This window comes from Trichosurus vulpecula, assembly GCF_011100635.1.
Source record: "Trichosurus vulpecula isolate mTriVul1 chromosome X unlocalized genomic scaffold, mTriVul1.pri SUPER_X_unloc_1, whole genome shotgun sequence".
Lineage (NCBI taxonomy): Eukaryota > Metazoa > Chordata > Mammalia > Diprotodontia > Phalangeridae > Trichosurus > Trichosurus vulpecula.
Window position 1 is genome coordinate 1,897,610 of NW_023494377.1, and position 25,000 is coordinate 1,922,609.

The 25,000-nt window shown below is 44.2% G+C and overlaps 1 protein-coding gene across 4 annotated transcripts in view; it reads left to right on the forward strand.

The window, feature by feature from the left end:
* The window catches only part of TMEM164 (transmembrane protein 164), a 124,329-nt gene that overhangs the window by 27,185 nt on the left and 72,144 nt on the right, over positions 1 to 25,000 (forward strand). The window lies entirely within an intron of this gene.

Below are 25,000 nucleotides of genomic sequence, written 5' to 3' on the forward strand. Positions count from 1 at the left end.
ATGATTAATAGAGACAAACAAAAACAATTGTGCCATCCAAGTTTACTAGAGACCACCTGGACAGAAAGCAGAAATAGGTGAGGCGTTTGGAAAACAGATTGTGAGTCTAGCACAGAGTAGGGATAAAAGTAGTGTAGTAGTAAGAAAGCCTTCAATTAGGCAGACAACTCTCTGATAGAACTCTCTTCCAAAAGCACCTCGGCTAATGATTTCTTGATTTTTCTTAATGATAATTTTATCCTTCAAAAGGGGAGGGACAAAAAGGGGAAATTGAAAAAATTACTATTGATAGCTTTTTACATCTCCTAGTTTTACCTCTCTGTCCATCCTCGCTAGGAGAGTCATCCCTTATAACAAACAATTTTTGAAAAAAGGAAGGAGAGAAAAAAATTCAGTAAATCCTATCAACAGATTAAAAATATCTAATGTTATATGCAGCGCTCCATACCCTTAGACCCCAGCCTCTGTAAAGGAGTCTGGGGAAGTGTCTTTAGGGCAGAGCTCATTCTTTACAATTTTCTCAACATTTAGTTTTAATGTTACTGTTTTTTTCCATTTCCACTATTGTAGTAATTGTGTATATTTTTTCCCTTGCTCTGTTGACTTCATTTTGCTTCATGTAAGTACTTTCATTACCTTTCTTACAGTACAGTAACACTATTACATTCAGATACCACAATTTGTTTAGCCATTCCTCAACTGAAGTGTCTCTACTTTGTTTCCAGTTCCAGTTTTTTTCCACCAAAGGGGCTGCTATAAATATTTTGGCATTAATAAATAAAAGAAACAGAATAAAATAAATCAAATGGAAATTTTATTTTAGGTATGATTTTCACCACAAGGGAGGAACTAGTTGCTGGGGTCAAAATGATGGAAACCTTGATGGGAAATGACCAGTCCATCTTCGAGTTTGTAGTGGGCCAAGAGAGGAAAGCCAGGCAAAGTGTGACTTGGACGCTAGATTTGGCGAGAGTGGATTTCAAAGGCTTTAGAGAAAGGAGACATGAGACCCCATGGGTTGAAATTCTATAGGGGAATTCAAACAAGGAGGGATAGAACGCTCTCAAGAATGAAACTCTAAAGACATAGAGAAATGGTTCTAAGGAAGATCAAAATGGAGAGTTGTTTAACAAGACCGATGTGGATGCACAGGGAACTCATTGGCTAATTTAGACTTTTAAAAATCATCTACAGGAGCAGAACCAGAAGAACATTGTACACAGTAACAGTCACATTATGCAATAACTGACTTTGATAGACTTAGCTCTTCTCAGCAATGCAAGGACCTAAAACAATTCCAAAAGATTCATGATAGAAAATGCCGTCCACATCCAGAGAAAGAAATATGGAGTCTGAATGCAGATTGAAGCAGACTATTTGCTCTCTTTTTTGTTTTGTTTTTTTTCTTTCTCATGGTTCCTCCCATTGGCTCTAATTCTCTTATACAACATGACTAATGTGAAAATATGTTTAATAAGAATGTATATGAGAGCCTATATCAGATTGCATACCATCTTGGGGAGGGGAGGAAGGTAGAGAAAATTTAAAGCTTATGGAAGTGAATGTTGAAAACTAAAAATAAATTAATTTTAAAAATCATATACTGAAGGAAGCAAGGGGGGGGGTCCATAAGATGGATACAAAAGTGGGTATGGTCCTGTAAATGTCAGGCATGATAAAGCTCAGAATGGGCAGAGGGTAGCAAAGAAAGGCAAAGACAACCAAAAAAGGCATTTTAGCTGTGTTTGGGGAAAGAAAACTCAAAGAAAGACTAGGGCCACTGTTCATGGAGGATAGGACAATAGAGAAAAGGCAAAATTACTCAATTCCTATTTTGCTTCTGTTTTCTCTGTCAAGGATAGTACTATCTTTGGCCTGGAAAGGAGATAGTAAAATTGGCCATCGGGGCATCAGTACCCAAGATAGTAGGGAGATACTAAGAGAACCCCAGTTCTTAATGAGTCACCAGGACTAGACAAATGGAAAAAACAAAACAACTTGTGGATATTATTGCTTGAGAAAGGGAGAGATACTGCAGGAAGGGAGAGGGACAAATGTTGTCCTGATTTTTTTCTTTTAATAAAGGGAAAGAGTGGAACCTCCAACAGTTCTGTGATCTTGACTTCAATTCTTGGCCAAATGCTAAAATGTATTATTAAAGGGATGGCCGGTGAATGTCTAGAAAAAGAAACAGTGAGTACAAAGAGCCGATATGGTGTTTTCTGGACCAGGTCAGGCCAGACTAACCTTATTTCCTATGATGATAGGGTGACTGGACCAGTGGATCAGGGTAATGCTGTAGATGTAATTGAGCAGGTTTTGAGAAAAGGATTTGATTTTTAAATCAAATTTAAGAATTGAAATTTTATATTTTAAATGTGGTTTTGAAAAAATTTTAAAGGCTTTTCAAAGTCATCTTATTCTTGTGGATATGATGGGGAGATGTGGGCTAGACATAGTAAAAAGTTAGATGGATTCAGAACTCACTAAATGGTCAGGTAATTAATCATTGAGAGTTCAACGTGAACCTGGAAGGAGGTCTCCCAGCGGCATGCCGGCTCTGCTCGGCTCTCTGCTGGTAAACATTTGTTATCAATGACTTGGATAATGGCAGAGCTGGCATGCTTATCAAATTTATAGATCACACAAAGCTGAAAGGGATAGCGAACAAAGGATAACAGATGTTGGCGGGCTAGAATATGGGGCTCAATCTAAAAAAAGTGACATTTACTAGGGATAAGTATAAAATCTTATACTTTGATCCCCAAATCAGCTTCACAAGCACAGTGTAGGGGACATATGGGCAGGGGTGGGGAACCTGTGGCCTCGAGGCCACATGTGGCCCTCTAGGTCCTCAAGGCAAAGGAAAGAAGATGGTCCCTTACTTTTTTCTCAAAGGATCTCTATCTTTATCTCCGGGGGTAAAGAACATAGAACAAGGAAGGAATCAGAGTCAAGTCAAACTGGGTTAGAAGGATCATACAGAAAGGTTTTTGAGGAAGGAGAAGCAGTGTGCTACAACAGATAGAGCACTGAACTTGGAAATGGGAAGATGTGGATATGAATCTCACTTCAGATACTTACTAGCTGTATGACTTTAGACAAGTCACTTCACCTCTTGGGCTTCAAATGGGATTTGTTCTGTGAAGTTTGGATTCAGTCAAAGGGCCACACTTGAGGACCTAGAAGGGGTTTGTTTTGTGAAGTTTGGATTCAGTCAAAGGGCTATACTTGAAGACCTAGAAGGGGTTTGTTTTGTGAAGTTTGGATTCAGTCAAAGGGCCACACTTGAGGACCTAGAAGGGATTTGTTCTGTGAAGTTTGGATTCAGTCAAAGGGCTGCACTTGAGGACCACATGTGGCCTCGAGGCCACAGGTTCCCCACCCCTGAAGAGTTGTTTGTCTGAAAAAGATCTGGGAGTTTTAGTGGCCTGCAGAGTACAATAGGCGATTGAGTTGTAGCAACCAGAAAAGCCCCAATAGAATTCTGTCTTAGACTGCATTAAGAGACTCATAAAATCTAGCACTAGAGAGGAGGTGGCCCTACTATACTTTGCTCTGGTCAGACCACATCATGGAGATTTTGTTCAATTTTGAGAGTCATCTTTTAGGAAGGACAATGAGAAAATCTGGGTCGTGTCCAGAGATTGACAGCCAGAATGGCAAAAGGCCTCAAGCCCATGCCCTGTGAGGATTCAGAGAAGAAGCTCCGAGAAGAAAAGACTCAGACTCATCATGGCTCCCTTTAAGTTTCTGAAGAGCTATCAGGTAGAAGAGAAAGTTTGGTCCAAGAGTGCCGAAGCAGGAGGAATAAGGGAAATGTCGCAGAGAGGCCAATTCTGGCTTAATGGCAGGAAGAAACTACCCCAAAATTGTAGCCGTCGAAAAGTGGAGTGGACTACCTTGGGAGATAGGCTCTCTCTCTCATTGGAGGCTTTCAAGCAAAGGCTGTGTGACCCCTTGATGGGTACATTTCCAGAGAAAGAAATTGGACCATGTGGTTGCCTAGGTTCTATCCATTTCCCAAATTCTGTGATCTGCGTCAGCAGGGTACAAAGGAACAGAGTTGGTTAGCTATGAGAGGAGAAAAAGAATAAAATAAGTGCAGTTTATTGCTTTGTTTTGTCGTGCAGCTAGCCCATTAGGTACATTTAAATAAGGAAACCATTCGGTTGGGTATAGAAGGCTCAATGCTGGCAGAATCCGTTACTGTCATTTGCTTATAATTTGCACTATAGCTCATAGGCGGGTTTTCAAAGGGCCGCCATATTAAGATGCTGTAAAAGCAAGGCATCTTAATAGACTTAGTCATTTTAGAGGAGGTGGAAGATAATGACCCAATTTGGGTAGACATAAATGGAACTGTTTTGAAGGGGAAGGAGCATTGCTATGACAACAAATGACTTATATTTGATTTAGAAGAAGGGAAGACTGCAGTAGTACAGCGTAATGTTTCACAAAGCGGGTGAGAAGAATTCTTGGACTTGGATAAATAGACATTTGGATATTTATGGAAAAGTTTGGGTTAAATATATACTGTTAACTAGGAAATGTTAGATAATTAGGTGCTTCTATGCATTCTATACATACTCTCTAGAGAGTAATTTCAAGCCTGTAAAACATCTGGTTGTTTTATTCAGTTTGTAAAATGTAATAACCACATTTCACCTGTGCTCTTCTGTGGGGTGTACCCCATGTCTCACACTTATTTGACATTAGGTTGAACTGGTGTATGTGCAAAAATAAATTACTAATCCTGTTTACTGTTTATCATGCTCTATATTTGGGCTGTAGTCTGTATAAGTTGGGAAATAGTATATGTGTGTGTAAATATACATATTTGCAGAGAGAGAGAGAGGGAGAAGGAGAGGGGGAGAGGGAGAGGGAGAGGGAGGGAGAGAGAGAGAGAGAGAGAGAGAGAGAGAGAGAGAGAGTGAGTATAGTGGCCCCAGGCTAAGGCCATGTGAACACGGTCAAGCCTGGGAGGAGAGACTCTTGGCCCATAAGCTGTGACTTTCAGAATATTGTAATGGAATATGTCTTATTCATCTTCATATCTCCTACAGTGTCTAATACAGGACATTGTACACAATAAGCACTTAACAAATGCACAGCCAGGTCCCCCATTAGTGTGAATAATGAATGTATTGGAATGGTTGCATGTATTAGAATTCACATAATTTGAAGTTATAATTAGGTAAAATGTGGCCATTGGTTCTAGCTTAATAGAAATAGGTAATGCTAGTTTGAATAATGCTACTAATTGGGACCTAGTTTGGACTGAATGGAAGCAGAAAGAGGCATGGTTGACACAAAATAGTGACATCCAAAATCCACATGTGTATGTATGGGAAGCTAGGTGTCACTGGGCTTGGAATCAGGAAGACTCATCTTCATGAGTTCAAATCTGACCTCAGATAATTACTAGCTGTGTGACCCTAGGCAAGGCAGTTCTGTGTGTGTGTGTGTGTGTGTGTGTGTAATACATTCACTCCTCTCTCCAGCCTTATGTCTCAATTCTTTTTCTGTTGTGCCTTTCTTTGACAGATCAGGATGCGTTCTGGCAGTGTAAGAGAGAGAAAGTAATAGTTATGGGCCAAAGCATGTATTGGAGAACATGTGAATCATTGGGCCCAAATTTTCCCCTGTTTATCTTCTCACTCTGTAACTGGCCTAGGAGAATTCAGAGATAGGCTCATTGAAGAAATGAGTTTTGGAAAAGAGACATTTTGGAAGCTAAGAGCTGGAAGTAATATTGGATGGTAGAGGTGGATGTTGGATTGCCTTCGAGGTCTTGCAGATTCTAACTTAGGACTTTGTTCTTTGTAGTCAACTTATATAATTAAAATTTCCGGACACCATCAGTTTATATTAACAGGTGACCTTAATTGTTGAGACATAAAGGAGCAACCTCTGGAATACTGGATTGGAGTTGAGTCAATACCTAAAGTCTTACTCAATGACCTCTAAGGAATTAACCAGTCAATAAGATTAAAATGGCAGCATGAATGTATAATATTTAGTATTACTATAGTTGATATTCATACAGCTCTTCAGTTAGTGCTTTTCCATATATTATCTTGTGATCTAGTACTTACAAAGCTGATTTCCTGAACTCAAGGGAAAGATTTTTAGTTTTTTATTCAGCCCAGTGTTCTAACCTGCCTAGAACTTTTTGTACTCTAAGTCAGTCTTCTAGCATATTATTTTATCTTTCTGGTTACCCCTAGTCATGATCATAAAACAAAAAAACCCCTGACTTCCATTCTCTTTTTTAAGATTTTTATTTCATTTTATTTTTTTACATTTAGGTCATTCATCCATTTGCCTACTGTGTATGGTACAAGGTGCTAATCTAAACCCAGTTTCCACCCAGTTTCTTTCCAACTTTTTCTAGCAATTCTTGTGAAATAACAACAGCAACATTTGTTATAATGTGGTATACAAATTGTATAGTATACAAATTTGTATTGTATAGTATACAAATAACATTTGTATAGTGCTTTAAGGTTTGTGAGGCACGTTACAAACATTATCTTGTTTGTTCCTCAAAACATCCCTGAGAGGTAGGTGCTATTATCATCCTCATTTTACAGATGAGGAAATTGAGACAAGTAACTTGCCTAGGACCAGCTGGGAAGTATCTGAGGCTAGATTTGAACTCAGGTCTTCCTGACTCCAGACCCAGAGCTTTTATTCTAGTAGTTTGTATTCCTGGGCTTATTGAACATTGGCTTATGACTCCACTTGATACCTTCCACCACCTAGTCTGTTCCACCGACCTACATTTGGACTTCCTTGTTAATATTAACAACTCATATTTACATAGAACCAGGATTATTAGATCTAGCAGTTTCCAATTTGAAAGGGGATATTGGCAGCCACCTAGTTCAACCTGAATCAGGACCTCTACCATACCATACCTGAGGCTTGATGCTTTCTATCAATCAGTAATTTCTATTCTCTACCCATCTGAAAACTTTATTCTCTCCTGATTGGAAATACCTATTCTCTACGCTCTCCTCTTCTATAGTATGGTATTTGGAGTTCAGGATAATCCTGAGGCCCTGGGAGCCGATTTTTTGTTGTTCTGTCAGGCCTTTTAATCATGTCCAAGTCTTGGTGATCCCATTTGGAATTTTCTTGGCAAAGATCCTGGAGTGGTTTGCTACTTCCTTCTTCAGTTAGTTTTACACATGTGGAAACTGAGGCAAGGTTAAGTGACTTGCCTAGCCTCACACAGCTAGTAAGTGTCTGAGGCCAGATTGGAACTTGGGAACATCCTGACTCCAGGCCTGGCACTCTATCCACTGTACCACCTAGATATCTCTAAAATACCTGCTCAGTCCCAAATCTTTTACCCTCTCTTTTGCTTCCAGGACAGTGCCTTCTGAATGATCAAAAAAAATTAAATTATATTCCATTTGATTTATGTCTTTTATTATAGTTTAATTTTCTTAAACTGTGGCTTATCTTCTCCTGGTCACAAGAAGAATAGCCCATTATCCCAGTGTTCTGGATAACTGAGAACTTTATGTGCTTTGAAATCATTCCCCAATATACTTTGCATTGATTATACCTTCCACTTATTTCCTCGCATCTTCCTCCTGGGATCTTAGCAGGGAGATAATCTTATTCCCATTTTACAGATGTGGAAACTGAGAAACACCTATTTAGGGTTGGAGTAGTTTGTCTTGCTTCTCCCCTGTAAGAGCTCCATAGAAATAGCATAAAAACACTATATACTTGGCTTGTTTGGAGACTTCAATGAATGCTTACAATATGAATTTTCCAGTATATTAAGAAAAATGCCAAGAAGCTAAAATAAAAGCAACTGAATAATGAAATAAATGAAAGCAGCCTCTGGATAAAATTGAGCCACATTTTGGCAAAACTTTGAATAAAGAACGATTTTTATTTTCTGTGAAATAATCACGCGCCCTTCCCCATGCCTTCCATTCTTCCTCTTTAGTTTCAAGAGCTGGAAAAGCTCAGTGGTTACCCCAAATCATCCCTACAGGATCACAGTACAACCTTTGGAGAGGCAGCAATCTTAACAAATCATCCATTGTGTGTGTTATTTTAATGTCCATAGTATTTTATTTTTTTCTAATTACATGTAAAGCTAGTTTTCAACATTCAATTTTAAAAGATTCGGAGTTTTAATTTTTTATCCCTCCCTCCCTTCCCTCTCCCCTCCCCAAGGCAGCAAGCGATCTGATAGAGGTTATACATGTACGATCATGTTAAACATCTTTCCACATTAGTCATGTTGTGAAAGACAAATCAGAACAAAAAGGGGAAAACCACAAGAAAGAAAAAACAAACAAAAAAAGTAAAGACAGTACACTTCGATCTGCATTCAGACTCCGTAGTTCTTTCTGTGGACGTGGATAGCATTTCTCATCATGAGTCTTTTCGAATTGTCTTGGATCATTGTATTGCTGAGAAGAGCTAAGTCTATCAAAGTTAATCATCGCACAGTGTTGGTGTTACTGTGTACAGTGTTCTCTTGGTTCTGCTCACTTCACTCAGCATCAGTTCATGTAAGTCTTTCCAGGTTTTTCTCAAGTCCACCTGCCCATCAGTTCTTATGCATTCCATTATATTCATATACCACAACTTGTCTAGCCATTCCCCAATTGTTGGACATTCCCTCAATCTCCAATTCTTGGCCACCACAAAAAGATCTGCTACAAGTATTTTTGTACATATGGGTCCTTTCCCCTTTTTTATTATCTCTTTGGGATACAGACCTAGCAGTGGTATTGCTGGATCAAAGGGTATGCACAGTTTTATAGCCCTTTGGACATAGTTCCAAATTGTCTCCAGAATGGTTAGATCAGTTCACAACTCCACCAACAATGCATTAGTGTTCCAATTTTCCCACATCTTCTCCAACATTTATCATTTTCCTGTTTTGTCATGTTAGCCAATCTGATAGGTATGAGGTGGTACCTCAGAGTTGTTTTAATTTGCATTTCTCTAATCAACGGTGATTTAGAGCATTTTTTTCTTATGACTATAGATAGCTTTAATTTCTTCATCTGAAAACTGCCTGTTCATATCCTTTGACCATTTATCAATTGGGAAATGACTTGTCGAATCACCCATTTGTACCCATGTAATTAGCACCAATTAAAATATGTTCATATTGCAAAACATGGAATTTATTCTTTGTCATGTTTAGCTAGGGGGACAGTGTTTGACAGTTCTAAGAGATAGAAACCAATGTGATCCCCAATTTTCTCCTTTCATATTAGAAGTGCTTTTGGGGGCCCCAAGCCAAGAGCCATCCAACTAGATTTAGGTTGAATGGGAAGAAATGGAACATTCTCCCTAAAGAAGAGTATGGTTCTTTCTTGGATAGTTCTAGAAACTTCTAGACAGAGAGACCCTATGCCATATTGGATGCTGTCCCTGGCTCCTTCCATAGCATTCAGGTCCAGAACTCCTGGTATCTTGACAGTAGAAAGTACCGGCAATTCTTCCTGGCAGCTGTGCTATGCTGTCCCATTAAGTCCCTACAGAAGACTTAATGTCCTGGATCCTGGGAGAGGTGCCCCTGGTCACCTCTCCTGCATAGTCTGGTGATAAGACAGAAACAAAAGGCAGATTCTAGTGTTTCAATGTGAAGCCTCAGAAATGACTAATGAGGCCTTGAGAGGTAGCTTGGTGTGTCAATTAACAAAGCACCTACTATGTGCCAAAAGATAGGATGAAATGAAATGGTTCTTGCTTTCAAGGAGAGCTCACATTTAATTTTGGGAGACGCAGCATCACTCACTCACTCAGAACATTTCTTAAGCACCTAGTTGGCACCAGGCAGTGTCCTAGGTGCTGGGGATACAAAGAAATGAAGCAATCTCTGCCCTCAAGGGGCTTACATTCTGTAGGGAGAGACATTTTATAGGGGGAGATCTATCAGTTGATTGACAAGAATTTATTAAGGGTCTACTATGTGCTAGACCATACAAAGACAAAAATGAAGGGTCTAGTGGATAGCGTGCCATATTTGGAATCAGGAAAACTTGGCTTCCTATCTAACCACTCTCACTTATTTGCCACATAAACCTCCAAGCTCACCGAACCTCAACTTTACCATCTGCAAAATGGGGATAAAATCACCCACAGCACCTGCCTCAAAGTTTTTCTGAGGCTCAGATATTAAGTTGTTTGTAAAACACTCTCACAAACCTTCAAGCGCTATGTAAACATCAGTTATTGTGGTTAAGTCAATCAGCAAGCGTTTGTTAAGGGCATACTATGTGACAGGCACTGTGCTAAACTCTGGGTTACAAAGAAAGGCAAAAGACAGTCCCTGCTCCCAAGAAGCTCACAGTCTAATGGCGATGAAGTGATCTTTCCATGATCCTTGGTGGGATCCTCACTGATTGGTTGGTTGATGGGTTGTTGTCCTTCGTTCTCGAAGAGGACCAAATTGACATCACTATGCTAGTGTCAAGTTTCAATGTGTCCGACTATGGCTCATCAGACCAATATGAGCTTGGAAGGCTCTACCACAGGTCAGGCACAAACAGTCCGTGTGAACAGTTGGGGTGGATTCTCTAAATTTGCACATACTGCGTTTCCTTTGAGCTGTTTCAATTCTGCTTTGCTCATAGAGCACAACACCTTTTCTGATGTGGGCATGCCATGCTGGGTGGTCCCGTGCCAGTATCTCCCATGTCACACAATCAATTCCAAAGTTCTTGAGAGAGGCAAGTGAAATTGATCCTTACTGATAGAAGAGATTGTAAATACAAAAATCTCTTCTTCAAAGATGTGTGATGCTGGTGAGGTCTGGAACTCCTGTTTTCTGCCTTCTCCTGCCCCTTTACAATAGAATAGTCAGGATTTGCTATGGTTAAAAAATACCTCTCCTCTGGGGATGAGCTTTTATGAACTTAACAGGCCTGGCCTAGGAGGGAAGCAGCCTTCTGGTCCCTCAATTAGGGCTGGGCCTGAAGCCTTGCCAGCTTGCACAGGCCTGGCCAGAGTTTGTACAAGTGGTAAATGTTTTACGGATGAATGAGTAAATGAATGGAATGAACATTTCCTATTTTTCCTGCTTCAGTTCAGCCTGGAGATCTAGAGCTGGAGGGGCCTTCAGAGGCTATCTAGTCCCATCCCCTCAATTTTACAGAGAAGGAAACTGAGTCCCAGGGAGTGGAAGTCAATTGCACATTGCTGGCCTGTGGCCTTTTTAGAACCCACGCTCACCCCCACACCATGATGAGACATGTCAAATTGTGTTGTAATAAAGCAGAGTATAATAACATTTATAGGGCAACCAGTCACATTCAATTAACAGGTCAAATGTGGCCTCAGACACTTACTAGCTGTGTGACTCTGGGCAAGTCACCTAACCCAGCTTGCCTGTTTCCTCATCTATAAAATGAGGTGGAGAAAGAAATAGCAAACCAGTCTAGTATCTCTGCCAAGAAAATCCCAAATGGGGTCATGAAGAATGGGACATGACCAAAAACAGCAGCAAATTTGAGGATAGGAACAAAACTGAGAAAGAAGCCTGGATAAAGTATGTGTTTTTAGGCATAGTAACTCATGGCATAGTGGAAATAACATTGGCCCTAGTGCCAGAGGACCTGGGTTCAAATCCTGTCTCTGCCACTTACTGCCTATGCAACCTTGGGCCTTGGTTTCTTCCTCTGTAAGTTGGCCTTGATGGCCTCTGAGGTCCCTACCAGCTCTAAATTGATGCTGTTTTGATCTTACAGGTGATCATAAATGGCAAAAAAAGGATAGAGAAGTCCTCCCTGCCCCCAGTTGGCAATTTCATATTCTGCCTAAACAGGAAAAATAGACTTTCAAATTTGCCTAAATGACTTACTGGTGAAAACTTCCCCAGCATCTCCGTGACATGTGCTTTTCAGAACATGAAAGGTTCTTGTTTTTTATGTCAGCCTACCTTTTAAAGAAAAGAAAAAATTCTTATCATGTTCTGGCCTCTGTCCAGACTCTGTAGAGCAAGTTTGAAATGATTGAATTCTGTTTGGACCCTGCTGTTAACTTGCTGGAGCATCTTGGCAGGACCATTCTATTTGGAGACCTGAGTTCCGATCTTGCTCTTTGTTCCCTGGTGCGACCCAAGGTTAGACCTTTTTTTTTGTCTCTGAGCCTCAGTTTCCTTAACTTTAAAAAGAAGGGATTCGGTTCAGTTCAGCGCCAGGCAACAGAGATACAATGTCAAAAATAAGACAGTGTCTGCCTGCGGAATCTGGCACTTTTCAGGTTTCCAAAATGCTTGATAATGATATTCACTGAATAAGTAGTGGAGGTGTTGTTATTCCCAATTTTCAGATAAAAGAAACCGAGACTTAACAGGGTTAAGGGATCTGTCTAGGATCCCAGAGCTGGGATGTGGACCCAAGTAAGTCCTTCCTGATTATACATATAGCACTCTCTGCTACATCACAATGATTTTTGAGTATCCAGTTGGTAGTCACAACCTTACCCCTCTGCTCTTACACTTGGCTGTCTTTTGTACCTGGCTAATATACTTATCACTTAATATCGCGCCTTTTGTTTCTGGATTGGACTGTAAGGCAAGAGTGGGCTTCCAGTTCACTCCAAAGCTCATAGATTGAACTACAATAGGTCCCTGCCCAAGTTCCACTTAATGGCTGTATTTTGGGCCCTCCTGGCTTAGAGTGAATGTCAATGGTAACTGTATCTCTTTGGAAAAGCAACCCTGAGGGTCTTCCCCTCCCAGCTTGATTTTTTTGTCTTTTTTTTTCTAATTAAAGAGGCCATCCCTTGACTCACTTCTTAAAGGGGCCTATTCACTGAATGGGCCTTACTCTAAGTGAGTACCTGAAAAGGCCTTATAGCATCCTGGTTCATCTCCAGTCATCCTGATGAATATCTGGCCACTGGACCCAGATGGCTCTGGAGGAGAAAGTGAGGCTGGTGACCTTGCACAGCTTGCAAGTCATGTCATGGTCCTCTTCAAAAATGAAGGACAAACACAACAAAAAATTTGTATTTCCCTCAGGGCCTAGCACAGTGTTCTGTATGCAGTAGGCACTTAATAAATGTGTTATGAATTAACAAATGAATATTTATTTGCTCATAGGATCTTAGATCCAGAGTTGGAAAGGGCCTCTGATGCCATTGGGTCCAACCCCTGCATTTTACAGATGAAGAAACTGAGGCCCAGGATGGGGAAATACTGGCCCTGCCTTGAGTTCTGGCCCTGCTGTGTAACCATGAGCAAAGTCAGTTCACCTCACAGGGACTGTTGAAAGAAAGCACTATAGGCTTGTGATTTATTATTACATCTGTACTTCAAAGACAATCATAGCTTTGTGACATGATGGCTGGGGAGCTGTGTCCACATTTGCAAGGCCTGGGTTCTAGTCCCACCTCTGACATTTACTGGTCCTAAGCAAGTCACTCAACCTCTCTGTTTCCTAAACAGTTTCCTCAGGCTATCAGTTGATCCATGCTGGTGGAGAGAGGGTTATATACCAGGGAAATCATAGCTCTTATTTCCTCCTCCATCCCCACCCACATCCCCTACATGGTTTACAAAGCAAACCTCCTTTGTGCTAATAAAGGTATTCTTGTTCCTATTGCACAGATGTGGAAAACTGAGGTTCAGATTGGTGAAAGGCCTTGCCCTTGTCCCACAGTGTGTGAGTGTCAGATACTTACTTGGCTTTGATGAGAGAGAAGTTGGGAGACATCCTCACTTGATCCCAGTTTACCTTTCCTGTTCCTGGCCACTCTGGAGATATCCCACCTCAGCCAAGGCTCAGGGCCCAGTCCTTTGTGGCCTCTGACCTCTCAGCTGGTTCCTTGCTTTCGCTACTCCAATCTATTCTCCACGCTGTTGTGCAGATGTGCAGGTACTCCCTGGCTCAAACACCCTCAGTGGATCCCGACTGCCTGCACAGTCCAGGCCAGGCTCCTCAGCATTCCCTAATCTGGCTTTGACCTCCCCTTTCCAGGACATTCTTTGAAGGCTCCCAGCCCTGACTCTTCTTTCCCAGCCTGACTTAACACATGTGGTCCTTGATTTCCTTGGTCCAGGCTGTTCTTTTTGGGATGTCGTCTCCTCCCCTCCTCCCCAGCATCATTTAGCTCCCCTGCACCCTCCTGCTTCCAGGAAGCCAACTTTGATCATACCCTACCCAGAAGCAGAGGATTCTGGGATGCCAGAGCTGAAAGGGAGCTCAGAGGCTATCCAATCTAACCCTCTTGATTTACAGAGGGGGAAACTGAGGCCCAGGAGGAGAAAGGATTTGCCCCAGGTGCCACCAGACAGTGAGCTAAGCACAAGGGATAGAAAGAAAGACACAAACAGCCTCTTCCTTTAGGATCTTACATTTACAGCATGGAAGGCATTAGGTGTGTACAGACTGGATTCTGAGTGAATGGAAGTTAAACTTGGAGAGGAAGGCGTTGGCAACTGGCTGGGTGGGAAGGGCCTCTTTCAGGTGGAATTTGAGCTGAATCTTGGAGAAAGCCAGGAGGCAGAGATGAAGAGGGAGAGCATTCCAGGCATGGAGCACTGCCCAGACAGATGCATGGAGGTGGGAGATGGAGTGTGAGAAACAGCCAGGAGGCCAGTGGCAGCGAGTGTGTAAACAGAGTATGCAGAAGGGAGGAGAAAGGGAATAAGGGAAGGAAATAAGCATTAATTAAGCACTTATTATGGTTATGTGCTTTACAAATTTTATTTCACTTGATAATGGTGAGGGAAGTAAGGTGTAATAAGACTGGAGAGGTAGGAAGGGGCAGCTAGGTGGCTGTGCAAACTGAGCACTGGGCCTGGAGGCAGGAAGAACTGAATTAAAATCTGGCCTCAGACACTCACTAGCTGTGTGACCTTGGATAAGTTGTGTAACCTCTGCCTAGGAGGCAGCTAGGTGGCTCTGTGGATAGAGTGCTGGGCCTGGAGGCAGAAAGAGCTCGAATCTGGCCTCAGACACTCACTAGCTGTGTGACCCTGGACAAGTCACTTAACCTCTTTTTGCCTTAATCCACTGGAGAAGGAAATGGTGAACCACCATTTTCTTTACCAAGAAAATCCCATGGATAGCATTGGTGTGCTGTGGCCCATGGGGTCATGAAGAGTTGGACACAACTGAACAGCTGAACAGCCACAGCAACAGGAAAGGGCCAGCTTGAGAAGGTTTTAAACGTTGGGTTTCCTATTTGATTCTGGAGGTAGGAGGACTGGAAGGCCCCTCAGGGGTCATCTAGCCTGATCCTGTCATTTTCCAGTTGCATTCAGAGGTGGGAGATGTCATGTGACTTTGCCAAGGTCACACAGGCAGATGTCTGCAGTGAGTTTAAAGCCCGGCTCACCTGCCTACAGAACTCATGCCCTTCCTGTCGTGTGGCCTCCTCAGAGCCTCTCCTAGGCCCTTCCCTGGGCTTCATTGTTTATGGACTTCCCCATGTCCTCTGTCAGATGATGAGCATGATGGATTGGCAGTGGGCAGCCTGGTGCTCCGATGCCAAGGAAAGCAAGCGCATCATAAACTTCCTGATTTATTTCTTCATAAGCTTCCAGCTATTGTACAGCTTCCTTGGGACCCAGCAAACCCGGACGCAGACAGTAGATGGCAAGGAGAGGGCATCTGCGGGCTCTGGGATGGCCGCGGCACAGTCTGCTGTCCGGCTCTGGCACATGTTGGCCTCCCGGGGCTCAGCTCGGCCAGCCGAGGCTGCTGACACTGGCTGCGGCGATCAGAAATGCAGGGCTCCAAGGAGGCACATTTTATCTCCTGGTGCCCATAGCAGGTTCCTAACTGCGTGATATTGGAGAGATAAGAAAAAAAGTACCTCTACCTGTTTGTCTGCAGTAATCTATTGCCATCCCCATTCCCCTCCTCCCTCCATCATTACAGTGCCCTACCATACAGGGAACATTCAGCCAGTCCCTTAAACCTCTATCTGGTGCTTGTGGATCATCCACCTTTCTTAGTCTATCCCTCCTCTCCCCCCTTCCGCTCCCCTCCCCTCCCTTCCCCTCCCCTCCCCTCCCTTCCTCTCCCCTACTTTCCCCTCCTCTCCCCTCCCCCTCCCTTCCCCTCCTCTCCCCCTTCCCCTCCCCTCCTTTCCCCTCCCCTCCCTTCCTCTCCTCTCCCCACTTCCTCTCCCCTCCCCCTTCCTTTCCTCTCCCTTCCCTTTCCCTCCCCTCCTTTCTCCTCCTCTTCCCTCCCCCTCCCCTCCCCTCCTCTCCCCACTTCCTCTCCCCTCCCCTTTCCTTTCCTCTCCCTTCCCTTGCCTTCCCTTTCCCTCCCTTCCTCTCCCCTCCTCTCTCCTCTTCCCTCCCCCTCCCTTCCCCTCCTCTCCCCTCCCCCTTCCTTTCCTCTCCCTCCCTTTCCCTCCCTTCCTCTCCCCTCCTTTCCCCTCCTCTCCCCTTCTTTCCCTTCCTCTCCCCCATCCCCTCCCTTCCTCTCCCCTCCTCTCTCCTCCTTTTTCCTCCCCCTCCCTTCCCCTCCTCTCCCCTCCCCCCTCTTCCTCTCCTCTCTCTTCCCTTTCCCTCCCCTCCTTTCCCCTCCTCTCCCCCTCCCCTCTCCTCCTTTCCCCTCCTCTCCCCTTCTTTCCCTTCCTCTCCCCCATCCTCTCCCTTCCTCTCCCCTCCTCTCTCCTCCTTTTCACTCCCCCTCCCTCCCCCTCTTCTCCCCGCTTCCTCTCCCCTCCCCCCTTCCTCTCCTCTCCCTTCCCTTTCCCTCCCCTCCTTTCCCCTCCTCTCCCCCTACCTTCCCTTCCCCTCTCCTCCCTTCCTCTCCTCTCCCTTCCCTTTCCCTCCACTCCTTTCCCCTCCTCTCCCCTCCCCCTCCCTTCCCCTTCCTTCCCCTCCCCTCCCCCTTCCTTCTCTCCCCTCCTCCCAAAGAGCCATCCCTTATCCTAAAGAATAAAATAGAGGAAACAATTCATTAGAACTAACCAAGGCATCAGCTAATTCTGCCACCCTAGGTAGCATTGCACGCCTAGAACCCCCCACCTTTACCAAGAAGTGGCAGGGAGAGGGAAGGCGCCATCCATCTTTGATCCCTACTTTGGAGCCAAGCTTGCTCAGTAGAATTGGACAAAAGGCAGGCTCAGTCTTTTTGTGCTGAGGTGGTTTTTTTCCCTCCATTGGCATCATTGTAGTCATTGGATATTGTTTTCTTTGTTCTGTTGACTTCCTTATGCATCGGTCAGTCAGTCAATAAATATTTATTAGGCACCTACTATGTGCCAGACATTGTCAGAAGCACTGGGGATACAAAGAAAGGCAAAAATCAGCTCCTTGAGCCCGCAGTCTAATGGGGGAGACAACATGCAAACAATTATGTACAGACAAGAAATATATACAGGGGTGGGGGACCTGCGGCCTGGAGGCCACACATGGCCCTCTAGGTCCTCAAGGGCAGCCCTTTGGCTGAATCTCAACTTCACAGAACAAATCCCCTTAGTAAAAGGATTTGTTCTGTCAGACTTGGACTCAGTCAAAAGGCCGCACCCAAGGACCTAGAGGGCCACATGCGGCCTCAAGGCCATGGGTTCCCCACCCTGAATAGAATAAAGTGGAGAAAGCTAATGGTGGCAAGGCATGGGCTCATGAAAGTCTGTAACCAGCATTTATTATATACTTGTGAGATATAGATATCATATATATACACATATGCACACACACCTATTTAAGATATACATGCCTTATATAAGATATATATGTGTGTATAATAGGTATATGTATATATATGTATATACACAATATATACATACATGTGCATAAATGTGTGTGTCTATCTATACACCTATTACACACACACACACACCCCTTATATATCTAGACTTGGGACTAGAAGTCCAGTCACATGAGATAATATCTGTAAGTGCTTAGCACAGTGCCTGACACATAGTAGGCACTTAATCATACATACATACATACATACATATATACACATACCTATTACACACACACACACATCCTCCCCATATGTATCTAGCTTTGGGACTAGAAGTCCAGTCACATGAGATAATATTTGTAAGTGTTTAGCATAATGCTTGGCACATAGTAGGTGCTTAATCATGCATACATATATACATACACATGCCTATCACACACTCCCTGTATATATCTAGCCTTGGGACTAGAAAGCCAGTCACATGAGGAAATATTTGTAAGTGCTTAGCGCAGTGACTGACACATAGTAGGCACTTAATCATACATACATATATGCATACACATGCCTATCACACACTCCCTGTATATATTTAGCCTTGGGACTAGAAAGCCAGTCACATGAGAAAATATTTGTAAGTGCTTAGCACAGTTCCTGGCACATAGTAGGCACTTAATCATACATATATGCATACACAAATCTATTACACACATACTCCCCTTATATATCTAGCCTTGGGACTAGAAAGCCAGTCAAATACCAGCCTGAGGACTTTGTATTGATCCTAGGGGCAATAGGGAGGTGTTGTGAGACTTGGGTGACATGGGCAGGCTTAGGGAAGTCACTTTGGTAGCAATGTGGGGGATGGGCTGGAGAGGGCAGAGCACAGGAGACCGATGCATGGTGAGTCATTGCTGTAGCCCATATGAGGGGCAATGAAGGGGTTAGCCGGATGAATGGAGACAAGGATATGGCAGAAGGATGAATACATATGACTTGGCACCTCATTGGGTACCACTTGTTCACTTCGTTAGATGAGAGATTCTTTGTCGAGTAGAGCCTGGACCAGATGGCCACTGACATCTCTCTCAACCCTGAAATTCTGTCATGTCTTTAGAGCTGAAACTCCAAGCCGCGGCATCTGCCTTAGCCTGGTGTGGTTCCCACAACACCTTGCTATAACCTGTGCCGGCTGCAAATGCTCTCCTCCAGAGCCTGATACGATGTTCTTCACACAGTGCAGACTTGAGACATGGGCTCATTCCAAAGATAGCCTCCTGGTCTTGTTTTTCAAAAGGCCGAAGGAAAGTGCTAGCTAGCAGTGTGATTCTCCTTCCCCCTCAGAGCTGTCTGTTGCAGCCTCCTGCCTGCTAGAGTTCTGGGACTTAGTCTGGAGTCAGTGGGGAGTCTGGAAGGGTGTTTGATTAGGGATATGACATGATCAGACTTGTTCACCAGAGCACCAACCCTGCCCCAGTGGCAAAACAGCTACTGGGGGGAAGGAGGCCCACGATGTTGGCAGAAACTCAGATCCAGAAGCCAGAGACTCTCCCCGCCATGCTGGTGAGAGAATGAGGACATGTAGGATCAAAAGACCCAAGAACAGAGCTGGAAGGGATCTGAGGCCAGCTTAGTCTGGACCCCTCATTCGATGGAGGGGAAAACCAAGGGCCCAGGAGGTGAATTGAACTGCCCAGGGTCACACATATGATCCTAGATCTTGAGCTGGAAGGCCCTTAGAAGCCACTGAGTCTTCTGTGACTTGGCCAGGCTCACTCAGCTAGTAAGTGTCAAAGGCAGGATTTGAACACAGGGCTTCCTTACTCCCAGACCAGGGTCTTAGGTACCTACACGTCTACTGTCAGCACTTGCCCCTCTCCTCCCTTGAATTGAAGTCCCTTTTACTTGGGTCAAGAGGCTTAACCTAAAGCTTGAGGAAGCTTGAGTTTTAAGGTATCACTTCCCCAAGCAAAAGGTAGCTGGGTGGGTGTGAGTTCTCTTTCATTCTGGTCTTTTTGAGAAGATACTTGCCTAAAGTCAGGGAAAATAAATGAGATGACCATTCAGTGAGCAAGAAGTTGAGGTATGGCCAAACTAGACGGAGTCAGGCCTGGTGTTTTTCTGAGAAGAGGTGTGGAGCCATGGAAAGGATATCAGACATAGAATTCTAGAACCTGGGGTCAGGCTCTACTGTTTTCCACCCCTGTGATCTTCAGCAAGTGCCTTCTCTCCCTGGGCCTCTGTTTTCCCCTCTTTAAAATGATGAGGTTGGACTCAATTGCCTCTGAGGTCCCTTTCAGCTCGAGATCCAGGATCCTAAGGGCAAGTTACTTCCCCCTCTAGGCCTCAGTTTCCTCATCTATAAATCAAGGGGGTTGGCCTAGATGATCTCTGAAATCCCTTCAGGCTCTAGATCCTGTGTGTGACTTTGAGTAAAGTATCACTCCTCTTCCCTGGGCCTCAATTCCTTCACGTGTAAAATGAGGGGGTTAGATTAGCTGGCCTCTGGGGGCCCTTCTAGTTCTAGACCTGTGTTGCTTTGCGTTATCCTGGGCTCTATCCTGGCCCTCATCCCCTTTCCCATTATATAGACTCACTTGGCGATCACGTCAGCTCTCATGTGTTCAAACATCATCTCTACACATGAGCTTCCCAGATCTATTTGTTGAGCCTTACCTCTCTCCTGAGCTATATAGTCTCACATCACCAACTGCCCTTTGGATATCTTAAAGTAGATGTCCCATAGACATCTCAAACTGAACCTGTCCAAAACAGGCTTTGTTAACTCCCTTCCAACTCCCACCAACCCTCCTTCTTCCTAATTTCCCTATTATTGTTGAAGACACCATCATCATCCCAGTCATGCTGGCTCCCAATCTCTGTGCCATCCTCAACTTCTCATCCGCTATCACCCCATATGTCCAATCTGTTGCCAAGTCCTATCCTGTCCACAATTCTACCTTTATACATTTCTCTTGTATATCTCCCTTCTCTCCTTTGACACTGCTGCTGCTCAGGTATGGGCATTCATCACCTCTCATCTGCACTATTGTCATATTCAATCCAGGTTCTGATCCTACCCATGGTAACCTTGGGTAAGCCTCTTCTCTTCCCTGGGTCTTAGCTTTCTCATATATAAAATGAGGGGGTTGAACAAGATGGCTCCTGAGGTTCCTTCCAGTTCTGGGCCTGTGATTCTCTCTGATTTGCCTTTTCATTGGAAGGACTGAGAACACCCCTTCTCTCAAGCCCTGTAACTGGGCAGACTTCGATCTTGGCCCATGGAAACGAAGGCTGAGAAGCTAAGCTGGGCCAGCAGAGTCTTGTTCAGATGGCTGCCTGAATAGAAGGCCACACTCCTGCCAAATAGACTTATTTTCCTAAGTCCAATGTGTGGCGGTCTGTCTGGTGTAAATAAGGTGCCTTGTGCAAACAGCAGACTGAATGGGAATATTCCTGTGCGGCCCAATCCAAAGATTGTAGCTGGGCCTTGGAGAAAAGCCCACCTTCCCCCACAGAGTTTTACTGGCAGGCAAATCAGTGGGGGCCATATGGCTGCTCACCCTGCTCTTCTAGGTAAGTCACTGATCCACTACGTCCAGAGCAATTTTTCAATTTCTTGGGGATACAGGGGTGGAGATGGGGGAGGAGAGTGTTGAATTTTCTTGATAGAATGCTGATTCTCAGTTTCTTCATCCCATACCCTTTGTATGCTATGCTTCTTATCCCCTAAAAAAATTACATAGCACCTACCACTGTGCTAATTTGCTTTTTTGCAAATATCTCATTTGATCCTCACAGCAACCTTGTGAGGAAAGTGCTATTATTAGCCTCATTTTACAACTGAGGAAACTGAGGCAACTAGAGGTTAAGTGACACTTGCCCAGAGTCACACAACCAGTAAGTGTCTGAGGCTGGAGTAGAACTCGGGTCTTCCTGACTCCAGGCGTAGGCCCCTATCCGCTGCAGTGCCACCTAGCTGCCTCCCAAAGAGCAGGGATCAGCAAACTAATGGGCCCCAAATGAGAGTCTTCAAGCTAAGAATGATTTTTCCAGTTTTAGTAATCTCTGCCCTAGAAGATCATAAGATTTATAAATGGAAGGGACCAAGAGGAAATTGATATGTATGGATGGGGAGGAGCTTATTCACCGTCAGTGTCAAGAACAGAACTCAGATGTCCCTTAGCCATTCTCTTTAACAGAGGCAGAGGTGTGGACAATCCAAATTCCCTTTTTGTCTGTCTTTGGCAGCATGTTTTTAAGCCAGTATTGGTGGTTAGGAAGGTGGATCTGCCCTAGTGTTTTCCACAGACTCCTCCACTCCTGAACAATGTCATTGTTTCTTTGTCCGCTTGAGGACTCTCCCAACCTTGGCTCTTGTCCTCAGAACGGCTTCCATTGGTGGTGTTATGGGTTTGTCTGATGTCCTCAGAGTTTGCTTCAAAGAAAATAATGGAGCCATGCCCTGAAGCTCAGAGCCTGGCCTGCAATCAGGACTTAAGAAACGCTTGCTGACTGATTGTTTGAAGGGCTGATTCAGAACTCCTGGCCAATTTCACATCTTGAACCCAGCCATTCTTGGCTCTCTGCGACTTGCAGAAAGTAGACAAGCTTGTTTCTCAGCCAGGTGCAGAGTTTGTCTTCTTTCACCTCTTCCCTGGAGAAGGATTTAGTTCAAATATTTGAGTTTTAAAGCCTCAAACGCACATTATGTCAGAGTTGGAAGGGACCCCTAAAAGTTCCCTCTACACCATATCAGATGAATAGTCATCCGTTGAGGCAACCAGGTGGTGCTGCAGTGGATAGAGTGCCAGCCCTGGAGTCAAGAAGACCGGAATTTGAGTCTGGCCTCAGACACTTTCTAGTCGTGTGACCTTGGGCAAGTCACTTCACTCTGTTTGCCTCAGTTTCCTCATCTATAAAATGCACTGGAGAAGGAAATGGCAAACCATTCCAATATCTCTGCCAAGAAAACCCCAAATGGGGTCACGAGGAGTCAGACAGGACTGAAATGACTCAACAACAACAACGTCATCGTCGACATCCTCTACTTGAAGACCTTCTGTGAGATAGCCCCAGCCCAGGGCTATCCACTCCACTTTGGGACACCTTAGGTTGCTTGGGAGATATTCCTTGCATTTAATCAGTATTTGCCTGCCGTACTCCCCACCCATTGCTCCTTGTTCTACCCTCTGAGGCCAAGCAGAATGTGTTCAGTTTCTCTCTGACAGGAAACTCCTTCAGATACATTCCACCATCTCCTCTTCTTCAAGCCAAACATCCCCAGTTCCTTCAACTAATCCATAAATGGCATAATCTTGAGGCTTTTTCCAATCTTGATTGCCCTCCTGAACACCCTCCTTCCTGAGTTCAAATCCTGCACCAAACACTCACCAGCTGTATGACCCCTGTGAAATCCCTTAACCTCCTTGGGCCTTAGTTTCCTCATCTGTAAAATGAGGAAGTTGGCCCTGATGGCCTCTAAGGTCCTTTCTAGCTCTAAGTCCATGATCCTATGATCCCAAAATTTCTTTCTCAGAACTGAACGTCATACTCCAGAAGTGGTCTGGCTAGGTATAGTTACAGTGGCACCATTCACCTCCCTAGTTCTTGATTCAGTGCCTCCGTTAATATAGCTTGGGATCCCATGAGCGTTTGTTTTTGTCTGCCACATTACCCTGAGGACTCCTGTTGTGCTCATCTTCACTAAATCCCAGGGTCTTTTTAGACAAACCACTGGATGGGTACATCTCCAACACCATCATCATCACCACCACCACCCCCATCTCATATATGTGAGGTTGGTTTTGTTTTTTAACTTGTGTTAAGACTTTACCCACAATCTTATGAAATTTCATCTTATTAGATTCAGCCCAGTGCTTGAAGCTCTTACAGTCTTTGGGGATTTTTCTTGACTTTGTCATCCAGTGTTTTAGCTTGCCCCTTGGCTTTGCATCATCTACCCATTTGATAACATGGGCCTTTTCCCCCAGTCATTATTAAAAATGATAGACAGCTCAGGACCAAGGACAGATCCCTAGGGCACTCTACTGGAAACATCCTTCCAAGATGACATCTAGCCACTAATGACTGCTTTGAGTTCAGCCATCCAGCCAGTTTCCATGCAGGAAAATGATATAAAGGGAGCATGGTGGCTGACAAAGAGCAGATGCTTAATCACTGCTTGTTAACTTGAATCTGCCAAGTGGCATATAGGTGCTGACTATCCGAGAACTTGAAAGCAAAACAGTCTTCGGATCTGTGAGAAGTATGTTATGGAAAAGGACTAGATTTGAATTTGTAAGGTCTCAGTTTGATTGCCAGTTCTGCTGCTTAGAAACTACGTGACCTTGGGCAGGTCACTCCACCTCTTTGGGCTTCTGATTCCTCAGCTGTGTAGTGAGGGGCTTTGATAAGGGGGACCTTTAAGGCCCCTTCCAACTCTCAAACTGTATGGAAAGCATTGGACTCAGAATCAGGAGACTTGGATTATAATCCCAGCTGGCTCCTGGTATAAATGAATGCCTCTCTCTCTCAATTTGTTACCCACATGGGTTCGACTCCACTTTTGGGAAGCTCTGATCTGCTCTGTTTTTTCTGACTCGGGCTGGTTCAGTCCCAACTGAGGCATCTTGGTGGTCCTCCTCCTTCCTTGGGGGAATCACCATATTGACACTAGACTTAGTGCAGACACACTTTAGGGTTTAACCCTATTGCAACTTGAAACTCCTGAGCTTGAACAATCCTCCAGTTTCAGCTTCCCTAAAGGCAGAGATTGCAAGCGTGTACCACTAAGCCTGGCCTTCTCCTTTGTTCATTTTGAGCCCTGTCCACCTTCAGCCTCCACAAATACTTAACTGTGTCATTGTTTCCGGGTCCCCTCAAGGACTCTCTTGACATGAGTACTTATCTAGGGCTTAACTGCCATCATCAATGCCCCTCCTAGTGTTTACTAGTGTCAGTCAGTTTTGTTGGGGAAGCTGTGTCAACATCTGGCAGTCCTCATTAGGGAATGAAATCATCTGAGAATGATAAACTTGAAATTGCCATCTGTCACCTTGGGAGGCTGCTCTGTCTGGCCAGTCAATGCTGAGTCGGACCTCATGTGGCACTCAGTAGGGAGCTGTGCAGCAGAAAGTAAATCTAGTGAACACCTGTAGAGTGTCAATAAAGGGCCCGAATTCAGCTGTCATCCTGGAAGAGTTCTTGCCTCATTTCTCACCTGTTGCCTTAGAGAAGCCTGCAGTTGGGTGGTTGGCCTACGTTTCCAGTGCAGTGCAAAGGGCTCTGGGATATTTCAGAAGCTCCAAGGCCTTGGGGAGTCCAAACTCTGGGGACTGGGTGCAAGAGTT